Source organism: Callithrix jacchus, chromosome 6 (genome assembly GCF_049354715.1).
Source record: "Callithrix jacchus isolate 240 chromosome 6, calJac240_pri, whole genome shotgun sequence".
NCBI classification, from domain to species: Eukaryota; Metazoa; Chordata; class Mammalia; order Primates; family Cebidae; genus Callithrix; species Callithrix jacchus.
The window spans coordinates 131,307,189-131,322,478 of NC_133507.1; the positions used below are offsets into that span (position 1 = coordinate 131,307,189).

Sequence of the window (15,290 nt, forward strand, 5' to 3'; positions counted from 1 at the left end):
CTGGCATTAACACAAAGGAGACCAGATGATGACATTCATAGGCTGATAGACTCGACTCCTGGGGATACACTTGGATGGAGGCAATTAAAATGCCTGTCAGGCATTTGGTACCAGAAGCCCCTATGGCAAACCGCTAAAACGTAAGTGAGGGCTGCATCCTATTGTCAGTGAATGATGGCGGAGCTGAGTGGCTTGTCATCATTCTCGAAAATTCTGAGGCTAGTGAGCTCTTTCCCTCTCTCCCACTCGCCTTATTTTCCTGTTCGCCACTGCGGGGACTTTTTCTAATTTGCAGCTTCCCTTTCCCCGGCACACACAGACAGGAGCTGGTGGCTTGCAGACTGCGTCTGTCTAGAGCTAGAGAGCCAGAGAGCCAGCCTGTGGGGATAATGCTCCCGGAGAAGGATTCTGCAGCAGTTCTCAAAGGCTAGACTTGAGTGGTGTTGCTGCATATGCGCTGGTAATGGTTCCGGGCTTTTAATTTTATTTTGTTTCATTTTTAATCCGTTATTCAAAGGTTTTGCTTTATGTAATCTCAGAGTAAAAATGTTTTAAAATTTAGTATTGAGCTTCCTAAATAGTCAAGTACTGCATTTTTTTTTTGTACTACAGATCTCCAGGCATAGATTTACCATTTGAATATAAAAAATGCATTTGCTTAATGGTGAGTTATAATTTTTGATATTTAGTTAACAAATTCATATATATATATATATATATATTCTTTTGTTTTGTTTCGGTAGATTCTTCAGCTTGTTGTCTCTAACCGAGGAAGCATTGACTGGGAACTACTCATTCAGAAAATTAAAAGGTACCACATGTTTTGTTTGGATCTTTTAAAGAGGGAAAATCTGGGGAGAACTGAAATATTTTATTTAAATTAATTTATCTACAATTGATCCTTAAGCTTAAGTTGATCATTGTCTATTGCATATACCATTTTCTATGCAGATACTTCCATTATCTAAGGTTGTTTTGATTAGACAATGACTCAAGAATTGTGTCTTTTGCCTATGTTGCAAGTTATTAACAAATATCAACATGTTTAGCTTATTTAGAGATTTTATCATTGTAACAGTTTTTTTAAGTCCGAAATTCTCCATCTAAATGAAAATTCATTAATTTGAATTTAAGAGAAATAGGCTAAGTAATGATTTTATCTGAACAAATCCTGCTGATGAGTGATTTATTAAAATGGTTAAATGAAATGCCTTGCCCTTCCCAGGTAGAATGGGTGCTAGAGACGAAAGCCCAGGAATGACTCAGTATTGTTGGCTTTACGAGTAAAATATTGTAACTTCTTTATTGATGTTTTAGTTTTTAACAATGGATATATTTAAAAGCTGAGGTTGTTAGTTTTTAAAAGAACTTATTTTACATATGCTTTATTTGAAATTGACAGCATAAGAAAGCAATCCTTCATCTTGCCATGAATGCACTTGAATCCATTTGATCTGGGCCTCATGCCTTACATGAAAAACAATAATGTTGAAATTCAGCATCAGGATATATATTGATTTGAGATGGCAATTATGGACCGTCTTTGATGTTAACACCTATTCAAGTCAATAAAACCCATATTTGTAATTTGCCTTTAAAAAATGGAAGACATTTTCTGCCTTACTGGGAAGAAGATCAGTAATATCTTTTAAACCTTTCCTTGGGATCAATGTATAATATTTCCTCTCAAGACTGTCAGTTCAAAGCATTTTCTGTAATAAGTTTAGTTTTTAAAAAAATATACCTGAAAATAGTTAATGTTCAACTACTGACCCTGAAATATTATGTGAGTGTATACCTGTGCATGTGAATATTTATAGCAGGTGAAGGAGAGTAATACATTGTTCTTTGTTAATATTCTCTGCAATGTGTAATCACAAGAACCTTAATTTATTCATTTCACAAGCACTTCTTAAGAGCCTTGCTGCTGTGGGTAGTTACTGTGGGAGAGAGGGAAGGGGTAGATGACACTGTCCTCAGCCTTCTAGAGTGTAGGCAGCATCACATAAAGATTTTTGAACAGCAGAATGAAAGCGTTAAAATAAATCAGTGTTCTAAGAAAGGAAATTGCATTATTTCAGACTGTGAACAAAAGCTAATACTAGTCTTGGCGACACATAAAATTATATTGCACTTCTTCCTCAGAAATTACTCAGTGGAATTATGTATGAAATCCCCCAAACAGGACTATTTCTCCTGGATATTGTTAAACCCTTGAGACTATTCTCTCTTTTTATATTTCATTCAAAGTAAGTGAAGATATTTATATTTGGTGGAAAAAAATCTATTCAGTATTATCCCATCTAATTAAATCTGGAGAGCATATATTTCACATGAAGATCTATTTCCTAATCTTCATACTCATTCAGCAACTCATTATATTAATTTTGAACTTTAGGGTATGTTTATGAATTGGAAAAAGGGGAAATTATTTAACTACTAAAAAATGACTTAATGCATTGTCAATAGGAACTAATAAGTTCTGTTATGATTTGTCTGGATATTGGAGAAGGGGCATATGACCTCAGTAACAGGCTCTGGCATCTAAATTTTGTAGGACCAGTTAAAAATTCATCTAGTGGTATGCTGACAAAGTATGTATAATAGAAAAGGAGTTTATTAAAAGAGTAGATTGGGTGGTCAAATCTGAACAGCATTTGACTATTGGAGTCTAAGAAAATCAGGGCCCTATACCATGGTTTTTCTAGTCAATATTGTGATGAGTTAATTCCTTTACTGATTTCACTCACTTTTTTTTTCACTTACGTTTTTAGCATATAGTATAGTGCCTGGGTCACAGTAGGAACTCAATAAATGTTTATTTTATTTGTCAGCATTCTCCCCCATTACTTTTTTGTTCTTGCCTTTCATAAGATTATACACTGTGAAACAGACATCTGGTCATTTTTTTTTTTTTAGTTACCCAAAATATTCATTAAATGTTTCTAATAAATAATAATTAGATTATTAATACTGGATAGAAAAGTGACAAACCATGTATAGAAATTTTTTTAGGCCGTATGGAAAAGGGTTTTTCTGGTTTTAGATTAAAATGTGAAGAATTCTTGAAATGTCCCCTTTCACTTTCATCAGCTGGGGGAAATAAGCCAAACTGCAGCCTGAGCTTTGCTTATGGACGCTTCCTAAATACTACTCCCAGGCTTGACATTGTTTATTGCTTTTCATGTCTTTGGCCAAGATTTTGCTGCAGCAAAGGGGAGGAGGCCTTTTCCCCCATCCCTTCTCTATACATGTAATATGAGAAATGATGTCATACTTACTAGTCCATAATGAGCAACAAAGCATATAAGGATAGATGGATGGATGGATGGATAGATAGATAGACAGACAGATAGAATCTTTTCTATAGACAGACAGATAGAATCTTTTCTATATATTTAAGGAATCTATCAAGAAACTTTTAGAATCATATGGCTTTACAGAATGCTATTCTTTCTTGCTGTCATATATTTTCATTAATAAAAATAAATTTTTTTATTATTAACTATGTGCCAGACAATATCCTAAATCCTTAACATATATTATCCCCTTTAGCTGTCCTTACAATCCTGGGAGATAGGTATGGTCTCCATTTTACAGATAAATGAATTGAGACTACAGTTGGACAAACTCAAGTCTGGCCCCCAAGTCCTTCATATTAAACACTAAATTTTGCCACATTTTTTAGAGCAGATTTTTGGTACCTAGTCATTGTCTTAATGTTCCATGCAATAAGGTTAAAACAGTATACTTGTAAATATCTTGATTTATCTGCAAGTAAAAATCAAAATATCCTTATCTATCTATTTATCTATCTATCTGTCTTCTGTCTATGGTAGAAGTGAATATGTCTTCAAATACTTAACTAATATTCAATCTGTATTGTATTTTAATTTTTTATATATTTTAAATTTAACTTGAAGAATTCTATTCTTCAAGGATGAATGTCAAAGATAAATTTGGAAGTTTTAAAATAAATGCATTCATAAAGCATTTTCCATGTCATTATAGTGACGTGTTATTTTGAATTGCATAATCTAGATAAGAAAATTAGCCAGAGAATCCAAGTGCTAAATAGCATAACTGATGTCATAACTTGTAAGGTTTTGGGTTTTTTTTTTCCCCCTTTTAAAGTGAAATAATGGCATAAGAATGTTCAAATGGCCAAAATAAATTAACAAACAGGTAACAGGGCCATGGACAAAGTAAAACTACCAATTCAACCTCAAGGGTAATTAAGTCAGGAAAATCACTGAAGCTACTAACAATTATACAAATATGTATTAAGATTCTCTACTTGCAAGTATTACAGGAGAACACTTCCGGATCTTGGTTGGAGTCAGCAAAATAAGATGAGGAAGTAATACCAAGGCTTATTGGTATCATAATAAAGACATAAATAATTTTTTTTTCCAGATTTTATTTTAGGGAGTACATGCAGGTTTGTTACCTGGGTATATTGTGTGATGCTGAGGTTTGGGGTATGAATGGTCCTGTCACCCAGGTACTGAGTGTAGTATTCAATAGTTCATTTTCAACTCTTCTGTCTTCCTTCCCTCTGCCCTTTAGAAGTCCCCAGTGTCTATTGTTCCCATCTTTATGTCCACAAGTGCCCAATGTTTAGCTCCCACTTATAAATGAGAACATGCGGTATTTGGTTTTCTGTTCCTGCCTTAATTTGCTTAGGATAGTGAGTCTAGCTGCATCCATGTTGCTGCAAAGGACATGATTTAATTCTTTTTATGACTGTGTAGTATTCCATGGTGTATATGTACCATATTAAGAATAATTTATTAAAGAACTTCATTATAGGGCATTCTAATCATTGGAATAGGATTCAACAGGAAATACTTCATAGAGCATGTGTTTTGAGGCAGAACTTATGGATGAATAGAAGTATTCAACAGGGAGACAACGTATGGAGGAGCTGCAGAAAGAACAAACATTAGCAAAGGAATCAAAGGAAGTGAACATACTTGGAAAGCACAGACTGATCTCATTTATATTCTAGAGTATAAAGCAGAAAAACAGGACTCTTAGGCTATAAAGTAGCATCATATTAAATGGCTAATATTCATCGTTTTTGAAACATAAACTTTAATTTCATTCAGTTCAACTTAATACATTGGAAGAGGACTTTAAATGCCAGTCAAGGAGGTTCTTATTCAGTGGGGAGCTATTGAATACTGTGAACAGGAAACTACTATGACCAAACTGTGTTTTCAGATGATTTATTTTATAGCTCTGTGCGAGCTAAATCAGAATTGTGTGTGACAGCATGTTTAAGAAAGCATCACTTCAGAAGATGTCAGAGAATAATCCCAGGGGAAAACAAAAGTCCAAAGAACGTATTGACTGTGGGCATGAAAAAGAGGTCATGATAATGAAAGATGCTTCGGAGCTCAAGTTCATATACAGAGTAGAACAACTGCTTGATTGGCAGGAGAAATAAACAGAAGAAGGACTCAAAGATGTCTCTGAAGTTTGAATTTAATAACTGGAAAAAGTAAAGGGAGAAAGTAGCTGAGAGCTATGCGAGGAAAGATCCTTTTTTTATTTTTATTGTATCTCTAGTCGCTAGCAGAATGCCTAGTACATAGTAGACAGCCAATAAATGCTAAATGAATGAGAGCGTGAATAAAAAATGAAAAGGTAAGTTTAGGACACGAGGCTGGGTATGTGGGTGGACTGGGCTCGTAGATTGCAGAACATGCAGATCCAAAGCTGAGAAGGGAAGTTAGGGAGGGAGGCCGTGGGTGACATTAACAAGAAGAATAGAAGAGGACCAGAGGGAATCTCTTGGCAGCACCTGCATTTAAGATGCAAAATAAGGGACAGGTGTTAACAAAGTTGAATGAAAAATTAAAAAAAAAAAAAGCAAAGAAAGAAGAGGATAGGGAAGGTTATAGAAAACAAAGTTAAAACTCAAATTTTCCAGAAAAACTGAAGAATGAGAATTTTAAAAATGCTTCTGGGTTTATTATTTATTTCAATAATAATTTTGGTATAAAAACAATAAATTCACATTTTGTAAAAGTTGTAAAATTTAGAAGAGTATAAGGAAGGAAATAATAGTCACCCATTATTATACAATCCAGGGAGTAATGTTAACAATTTTAAAACATTTTGATGTTTTTTTATCCTATTGCTTTTAAAATTTCATAATCAAAATTATAAGGATATAATTTTGAATTCCGCCTTTTTTCTTTCAGCAGTGTCTTAAACACTTCTCACAACATTTTGCCACCTGCATAATGTTGTCTCATCTGAAGATTGGACATTTTTATTCCCTACTGTTTTCCATATTTCACTATGATAATGCTACAGTGGAATAGCTTGTACATTACACTTACACAATATTTTAAATGATTTCCAGTGAATAGTTACTTACAACAAAATCACTGTATTCTTTTTTGTCAAATTCCTGGACAGATAAAATTTGGTGGCTTCAAAATGAGCCTCAGCTTTTCCTCCAAGAATTTGAGATCATATTAGCACCTGCCATGTGCCAGCATCTGTGAAAGGCACTTTAATTATCATAGTATCTCTGATGTCTTTTCTATCATGCCCACTTCACCAGTGAAGGGACAGAGACTCAGAATGTTGCATGTGTTTTAGGCATAGTTTTAAATCAAGGTCTGACTCTAAACCATCAAATTGTGGAGACAGAAACATCTTGAGAACTGAAGGAGTAAATAAGGATATGAAAACAGTAGGAAAATACACTTAAGAAATCCAGACTCAAAGAAAAGAGAGATAAAATTTGAAAAGCAAGAAGGTGGTGACTTCAGTGGGCTTTTGCTGCTTATTAACGTGGAAAATCACAAGCCAACAGCAGGGGCAAATAGAGCGAGGTGCTAGAAGTGTAATCATAAAAAGGACAAATTTAAAGGAAAGGGGATAAAGAATGTAGCCAAGTATTTGGGCTTGGCATGCAAAATGTAGCTTCCTTATAAATAAGAGCAAAGGAAAAGAGGGTGAGACTTTTCAAGTGGTAAAGAAAAAATATGGGAAACCTCTTTATCCTAGACTGAAGGATATTCATTCAATGAATGTTAATTGAATACCCAATTCTATTCCCTTTTCCTTGCCTCATGGAACATTCCTTCTAGAGAGTGGAAATAATCAGTGAGCTAACAAATAAAATTAAAATTACTCAGGCAGCTGTACAGAGAATGAATTATAAAAGGTTAAGAGTAGATGCTAAGATATTTGCATCTTAAACTTTAAAGCAGATATGAGAAAATTGGAGATCTTACTAAAATGCAGACTCAGAGGCAGTAGGTCTAAAGAGGGGACTGAGAGTCTGTATTTTGACAAGCTCCCAGGTAATGATGCTGCTGGTCCATGGAAGCCATGCTTTGATTAGTAAAAGGCTAGAAGGCAAACATCCAGGCAAGAAAAATAAGAAATGACTGTAGAAGTGGTTGTTAGTAAGTCTGAAGTGAGCTCTTCTTTTGCAGAGACATCGCATACTTTTAAAACTCTTTGATGCAAAGAGTGAATTGCCGCTCTACTGAGTTTTTAAATTCCAGACAGTTTTACGAAAAATCCAATAAATCAACCCTAATGAGCTACTGACGTTTTATTCTTTCTGCCCATTCTTAATGTTTATTATGCCATATAATGAATTTCTGTGGCTTGGGTTTGGGGATGTGTCTGTTTCTTAACTCCAGTTCTATTTCCTGCCTCATGATTTCTTTGGACTTACAGCGTCCTCTCTGCCTGGATTTTCAGCACAGTAGTGAGCTGCTGAATTCTCTGACCCCTTAGCTCTTGACATCTATCACACTCTTCTGTGGGAAGCTTCTGAGTCTCCGAATTCCATCTTCTTGCTGCCCACTCCTACTAAAAGCCGCGGGTGACTGCTTAAAGCCACAGGCGACTAGAAGATAGTCACTGTCTTCGGGAAAGCATTTTTTTCCCTTAAAATAATTTCTTTTGGTGGACTGTTTTGGTTGGTGACAGCAACCTGCATTCTTCTGAGGGATTTGTCAGAACTCTACAGGAGGATGCATCTGTGTGTAGACAATCAGAGTGTTCAGAAGGACCAAGTATTTATAAGAAGCCTTGACAGACTCTGTCAGGAGGAATGTTACCTTTCTGCCTTCAGTGCTAGACTGTAATTCTAGTTATCCCTTTTAGCTGTGGCAACTTGGAATCACTGACCTATTTGATTTTTCTCACATCACTCATTGTAACTATAAAATATCTAAGAAAAAAGCAAATAAATATAGCATATTCATCCTTTAAGGCAGAATAGCTCAAGTGCTTGTTAAATATTTGTAGTATTCTCATCCTTATTAGCATTTATCCTTTGCTCAAGGAGCCAGGTCTCTCTCTAGACTATGCCATGACCAGGTATCTCTAAACCTTGTTATCATTTTGTAATTTGGTGTATATTTAAACAGCCAAGTAGGCATGAACAATGTCCTTAGAAACTAGAAATTTAAAATTGCAGTGAAGTATCAAATTAGTTTTTATGTGACAATAAGTCAAGTTAAGTTGATAATCACGTTTCTTCAAGATCACTAGGCAAGGTCCTTGAGGAGAGAAACCAAGTTAACAGGCCTTTGTACTCTATATGTTGTCTATATAGAAAATACTCTAGACGCACATGCCAGGTTGAAGCTAAGAAAATAAGTGTTGTACGTGAGTGTGTGTTTGTGTCCGTCTACTCTTTCTATAATGGACAGCAGTGGTCTTCTTTGCATAGTTAAGCTGGAATTGACTATGCAATTTGCAGAATTAGAATACTGTACCCATGCATTCAATTGTCTCTCATGGTAGCACAGCATCATCTTTTGTCTTCCAAATTTGTCTCTCTTTCTCAAAAATAGAAATCTGAATAAGTATTCATTTCTTTTTTTATTTTTTGCGGGTTCCATTTGGGTCTGCATCAGATGGTTTGCATTAACCTTTCTTCAGATTCTCTCCTGGTGTTAATGACTACATTATGACCATTTAAAAAAGCCAGATGTCCACCTCTGGCAATTGTTAAGGAAAAGATATTTCATTTAACACATTATAACCAAAATATATTTCTTCATCATGTCTAGGAACTTAAGAAATGATGTTTCTTTTTGGGAAGATCTTACATTTTATTTCCAAAGTGAACAATGGTTCTACCTAGTTTTCTTCATAAATAATTTATTGCTTCTTATAGGATTTTTCTCATGGTAAGATTTCATGTTAACATATACAGAATAAGGTGAAGCATGCAGGCATTAAGGATTCTTCTCACATAGTGCCCAAGAGCCACTAATTAACATAATTTTGAACATAACTTCAGGAGAATTTGTGATATTTCAGAATCTTAAAAAAAACCTAAGTAGACTGCCTATACTTTAAATAGTGGGAGCAGAAATTCCTAAAATGATGGACTTTCCCACATGACATTTGAGAAATATGAGATCTAAAAACCAAAACATTTAAAAAATCATACTCACGAGCCTGAGAAATTCATATAATTCTGGCTGTACTTTTCCTCTGTAGGAAAGTGGATAATCCAAGAGATAAAAGAGAAATAATAAATGTAATGTATTACATTAAGCACGCAATGTGTGCATGCTTAATGGAATAAGCTCCCTATGTTATGTTCACAAACACAGCCACACTGTGAATTATAACATTGTTGGATTAATTCAACCAGTTAAGAAGCTGCATTTAAATTTTAAGAACAACAACAAAAAATAACCACTTTTAAGTAATATAAAACATTTTCTAATATGTGGTATCCCAAAACTCCAACAATCTTTGGAATGGGAAAGGCAGACTTTGTTATTATATTTGCTATAAAACAAAATATGGGGCCGGGCGCGGTGGCTCAAGCCTGTAATCCCAGCACTTTGGGAGGCCGAGGCGGGTGGATCACGAGGTCGGCAGATCGAGACCATCCTGGTCAACATGGTGAAACCCCGTCTCTACTAAAAATTACAAAAAAATTAGCTGGGCACAGTGGCGTGTGCCTGTAATCCCAGCTACTCAGGAGGCTGAGGCAGGAGAATTGCCTGAACCCAGGGGGCGGAGGTTGCAGTGAGCCAAGATCGTGCCATTGCACTCCAGCCTGGGTAACAAGAGTGAAACTCTGTCTCAAAAAAAAAAAGAAAATATGGAAGTTTGAAGAATGCAGGTGATCTACCCAAGTGACTCCACTAGAAATGGTATACCTGGGACACATATCCTTGTTCTGACTGCAAAGCATTTACTTCCTACTACTATGAAGTTAAAGCAGATAAATGAGTGTATTGCCCTAAATCTACAATATTTTAATAATGCCCTGACTTGATTGCTAAAATAAGGAACCTGTCTAAGGCAGTGGTGATCTCTACTAAGTGGATTGCCCTGGTACCTCAAAAGACTCCTGCCCTTCCAAGTCTTGGATTAGTGTGGCATGGGTTTATGTAAATACTAGTAAAAATAACACAGTCTTTGCTGAAATGGTTTAAAACTTTTCAGCATTAAAAGCAGATATGGCTAACTATATAACCGAAAATGAAATAATACAATATTATTGATTTAAAACACATTTGAAAGGATAGGTTAATAAGAATTTATTGCTCAGTTTTGAGTTCCACAGACTTTTAAGTGAATGGTAAATAACTCAATAAGAATCCAGAATAGCAAAGAAAATTATTAAAGTTTCAAAAGATCACATCAATGGAGAAACATTTTAAAACAAAGACATTGTGATTTGTCCATTGTTAGGATAATTAAAAGAGCTTATAAAGAAGAACTTTGAACTGGATTTCAGTTCTGGTCTCAGATGTAGACATGGAAGGGGAACATATGTAAGGAAAACGATGACCTCAGGGGCTACTGAGTTAGAATCAAGGTGGAGGTTAGGTGTCCTGAGGCAGACACCCATGGGAATGGGTCCACTGAGGCCATTCTGTTTAGCGGCCTACCTCTTCCACAGTTCTCCTGCCCACCACCCCATCCATGCTCTCATTAGCACACCAGAGCTATTGAATTGCGTTTATCTGGTCTCCCTTTCCTAAACACCATCACTACCTTAATCTTCCAGACAAACTAGAACACCCTTTTTTATTGCTGTTATTTTTTTCTCTCTCTCTCCTTAGTGGTTCTCATTTGCTATCTCAAACAGTGCTGGCTGATAAATACAGTAGCCACTAGCCACGTGTAGCTATTTAAATTCAAATTAATAAAAAATTTTAGAAATTGAAAGTTGAATTCCTTAGACTAACGACATTTAAAGCACTTATAGCCTCATTCATTTTATAGAACATTATATATTATATTACATTTCCATCATCACAGTAGGTTTGATTGAAGAGTGCTGCTCTGGAGCTTAACCAGAACCTTCAACCAAGCATCTAAGGCCTAGGCTGACTCTCCTCCTCACCCACCACCCTTAGCACACAGCCTGCACTCCACCTGCTACTGTCCTCCTCTTCATGGTCATTATTACAATTAGAGTTAAAATAGTAATGACTCCTGTTTATTTAATGCATATTATATGCCAAGTACATACATGTTTTGCTAGATTATGAGAAAACAAAACAAAAAAGCTTCATAAGACAGTTTTTTTTTAAGCGTAATTTCTCAGAAGGTTTAGTAAGGTTACGTATATTTTCTGAAGACAAACAACTGATGGTTTGTGAAGCCTGAAATAAACACCCAGTCTGTCTGACCCCAAAGCCAAGGCTTTTCCACTAACCTGTGGCCTCCTCTGCCAGGAGTCATTTGGAAATGTCTGGAGACTTTTTTTATTGTCACAACTGGAGCAAGAGCTACTGACATCTAATGAGTAGAGGTGGCCAGAGATGCTGCTAAGTCTCCTACAATGAACAGTTTCTGCAATAAAGAGTTGTCTGGCTCAAAATGTCAATAATGCCAAAGTTGTTCATTTTCTATCTCCTTCCACAAGAATTTAATGTCTAAAAAAAAAATCAGGACTTTTGTTTCCCCACTGCTATTTTCCTACTGCCTTAAACAATACTTATCATAGAATAGGTATATAGTATATTTGAATGAGAGGTGAATTCATCATATTTATATTTATAATTTATCAAGTTAAAGTAATACCTACTCATGGTAAACAAATAAAAATTTAAAAACAAGCCAAACAAGAGACCAAAAGAAAATGAAATTTTTCCTCCATGTTCCCATCCCCAATCTCTCATCCCAGTGAAAACCATTTTGATAAGTGCTGTTCCCCAAGAGTTCTTCTGATTACCATTTTAGTTGCAAATAGTACACTTCCATTTCTTAACTTTGGACAGTATCTATTGACTTACTACAATAAAAAGTGAGAAATTTAGCACACTAATACTTTCTCCCTCTCCCTTATGTAAAAGATTATTATAATTTTTATATTGTCAAGGTTTATTTTTATTGTTAATGTATTCCGTTCTGTATTTATAATTAATCTGTATTTTGTTTATGTTGATTCAAAAAATATTTTTTTGTGTTGAATCAAACACTGTAATCAGAACCACTGAAAAGTAAACATGTCTTGTGTCTTTCCAACTTCTCCTTTTCAAGTGAATATATCCTAATGTTGAGATCCAGAGACTTTAATGCCTTTTCAACCTAATTTCTTTCTTCTAAGCTGGGCTCAGCACACATTTTCTTTAAAGAGGTAGATAGTAAATATTCTTGGGTTTGAGGGTCATCTAATCACCATCACAGCAACTTACAGAGTTTCTGTCATAGCTACAATGAACTCTGTCATTGTAACACAAAAGAAACCATAGGTAATAAGTAAATGAATAGGCACGACTGTTTTTCAATAAAACATTATTTACAAAAAGCAGATGGTGGCTGTATTTGGCCCACAGGCCATGGCTTACTTACCCTCATTCTAGGCTAAATTCCTCTTCCCCAGTGTCTTCTATCTCATGTTATCTTTTATTGTATTTCTTTTTGGTTTGACTGGAGTTTCTTCTGAAGGCATTTATTTGTATACGGCCGGTCACTGATAAATCTGAGTCTTTACAAGTATAAGACTTTACAAGTACAAGTACTATCTTCATATAGTACTTATACTATATATACTATATGTACTTATACTTGTACATATGTATTTAAACCAAATGTATCTTCATATAGTACTTATACTTGATTGATAATGTGATCAGGTTTTGCTGATTACATTTTAGCATCCAGTGTTATTGATATGAAGTCTGAAATAAGTCAGGTTTTGCTGCATTACATTTTAGCATCCAGTGTTATTGATATGAAGTCTGAAATAAGTCAGGTTCTCATTCTTCTGTGAAAAACTTTGATGGTGTTCTTTCTAGTAGACTTTAGGAGTTTTGTGTGATTTGAAAATGATGTGTCCAGATGAAGGTCTTTGTCATTTAACCTATTTGGCAATCAGACTATTTTTAATGATATTTTTTTAATTCAGAGGAACTGTGGTTTGCTTTTCTTTGATTTTTTGTGCTATTTCTGCCTCTATTCTGTGATTAGGGGATTCCTAATGATAAATATGTAACCTCAGGGATCTATAATGTCTGCTTTTTCAAATATTTTAAATCTTTTTTTTTCACTTTTTCTCCATTTAAGGAGTTTTTTTTTTGTCAATTGAATCATCAACTTTACCTTTAGTCCTGCTAATTCTTTTTTTTAAGATCAATTCAAATTATGTAATCAATTTAAATTCAAATTATTTAGGTAGTCATATATTAATTCCCAAGAATTCTTTCTTATTTTCTGATTGATACTTTTCCATAATTCATTTTTAAAAGGATGTTCATTTTTAAAGTAAGTAGCATTCTTTCAAATCTGTCTGAGAAAGATTCTTGTAAGTTCTCTTTCCTGAATCACCTCTATTTCCTCAAGAGTGATTTAAAAAATGTATTGTTATTGTTCATGCTGCTTATTTTTCTCAAAAATCTTGATTTTGAGGTTTTTATTCTATTAATTTTTATTTTTTAATTAAAAAAATGAATGAAGAACTAGTTGAGGATCATAGGTTGCTGTTGTTAAGTCTCCTCTGCAGTTATGTAGCTCTGTATCCCCATTAACTGTGAAGGCTAATGATTCTAGGTAGGAAGGCAGAATCTGTCAAGATGCAGGTATCAGTGGGGTATATTGGCTCTCACCTGTAATCTCAGTGCTTTGTGAGGCCAAGGCAGTAGGATCACTTGAAGCCAGGATTTCAAGACCAGCCTGGGCAACACAGCATGACACTGTCTTTACAAAATATATATACAAATGTATATATGATACATATACACACACACACATAAATGATATACATATATATACATTTTAAAATTACACACACACACACACACACATTAGCTGGGTGTGGTAGCTCTCACGTATAGTCCCAGCTACTTGACAGGCTGATGCAAGAGGATCATTGGATCCAGGAGTTCAAGGTTGCAGTGAGCTATGATTGTGTCACTGCACTCCAGCCTCTGTGATGGACAGAAAAAAAAAAGCAGGCGTTCCAGAGGGTGTATGGAGACACAGCTGGCAAGCTGGCAATGAGCAGGTTAAGATCTTCGCAAATCCACCATGTGTTTTAGTTCTACCTGGATTTATCTGTATCAGACCAGGTACCAAAACTGATCACATGCTTTCATTAAAGACTACTTCTTGTTTTGAAGACAAAAGCTTCAAGAGTCCAAATGTAGTAGCAAGGGAGAAGTCCGGTCTTTATTGTTCTGAATAAGTTTCTTAATGAATTGCCATGATGTTGCCCCCACAGTCCTCTAGCACTCTGTATTTGATTACTCTAAGCTTGAGGTTTCCCCAGGTTTCCTTGGAGCCCTACTATTAAAAAATCCTGTTTCCCTGGTGTTTTTTCTCTTTCTATCTCAGCCCATCTAGACACTGTAGACATTTGATGTCTAGAATATCTTCAAAACTTGTCCTAGGATTACACTGTATTTTTGACAATTTTATCATTTATTGATACTTAATAGAAAGAAGTCTGTGTAAGAACCCTCCTATCATTGATCATATTTCATATTTTTACTCTGAATATCCAAAATAACAGTATGTATTTACACTGCAGTCTTTTGCACTTATTATTTCATTGTTCTACCTCTAGTACTTACTAGCTAGTTGGGAAAATTCCTTTCCTGGGCCTTTATTTTCTGATAAATAATGATAAGATCTAATTCTCAGTGTTGAGATGGAACATACAAGTACAGATTGTAAGATGTAGAATGTAAATGACAACTATCTTTATATATGACTTTCTCATGGATGAAGAGTAACAAATAATGAAAACCTCGAGATTAACTAGTAACAGGAAAATGCCTTCCCTTCTGAATAGGAATTAGAAGATGACCCCAAGGAGAGGCAAG

At 35.0% G+C, this 15,290-nt stretch overlaps 1 protein-coding gene across 42 annotated transcripts in view; it reads left to right on the plus strand.

Moving 5' to 3' along the window:
- Positions 1-311: 311 nt before the first annotated feature.
- MAP2 (microtubule associated protein 2) overlaps positions 312-15,290 on the plus strand; it is a 149,344-nt gene continuing 134,365 nt past the window's right edge. For 41 of the 42 annotated variants that reach the window (XM_054257891.2, XM_078328365.1, XM_035305542.3 and 38 more), the window contains exons 1-2: positions 312-460; positions 744-811. The gene's annotated coding sequence lies outside the window, so the exon portion shown is untranslated. The remainder of the gene's footprint in view (positions 461-743; positions 812-15,290) is intronic. The other variant, XM_078328393.1, reaches the window with a different exon arrangement.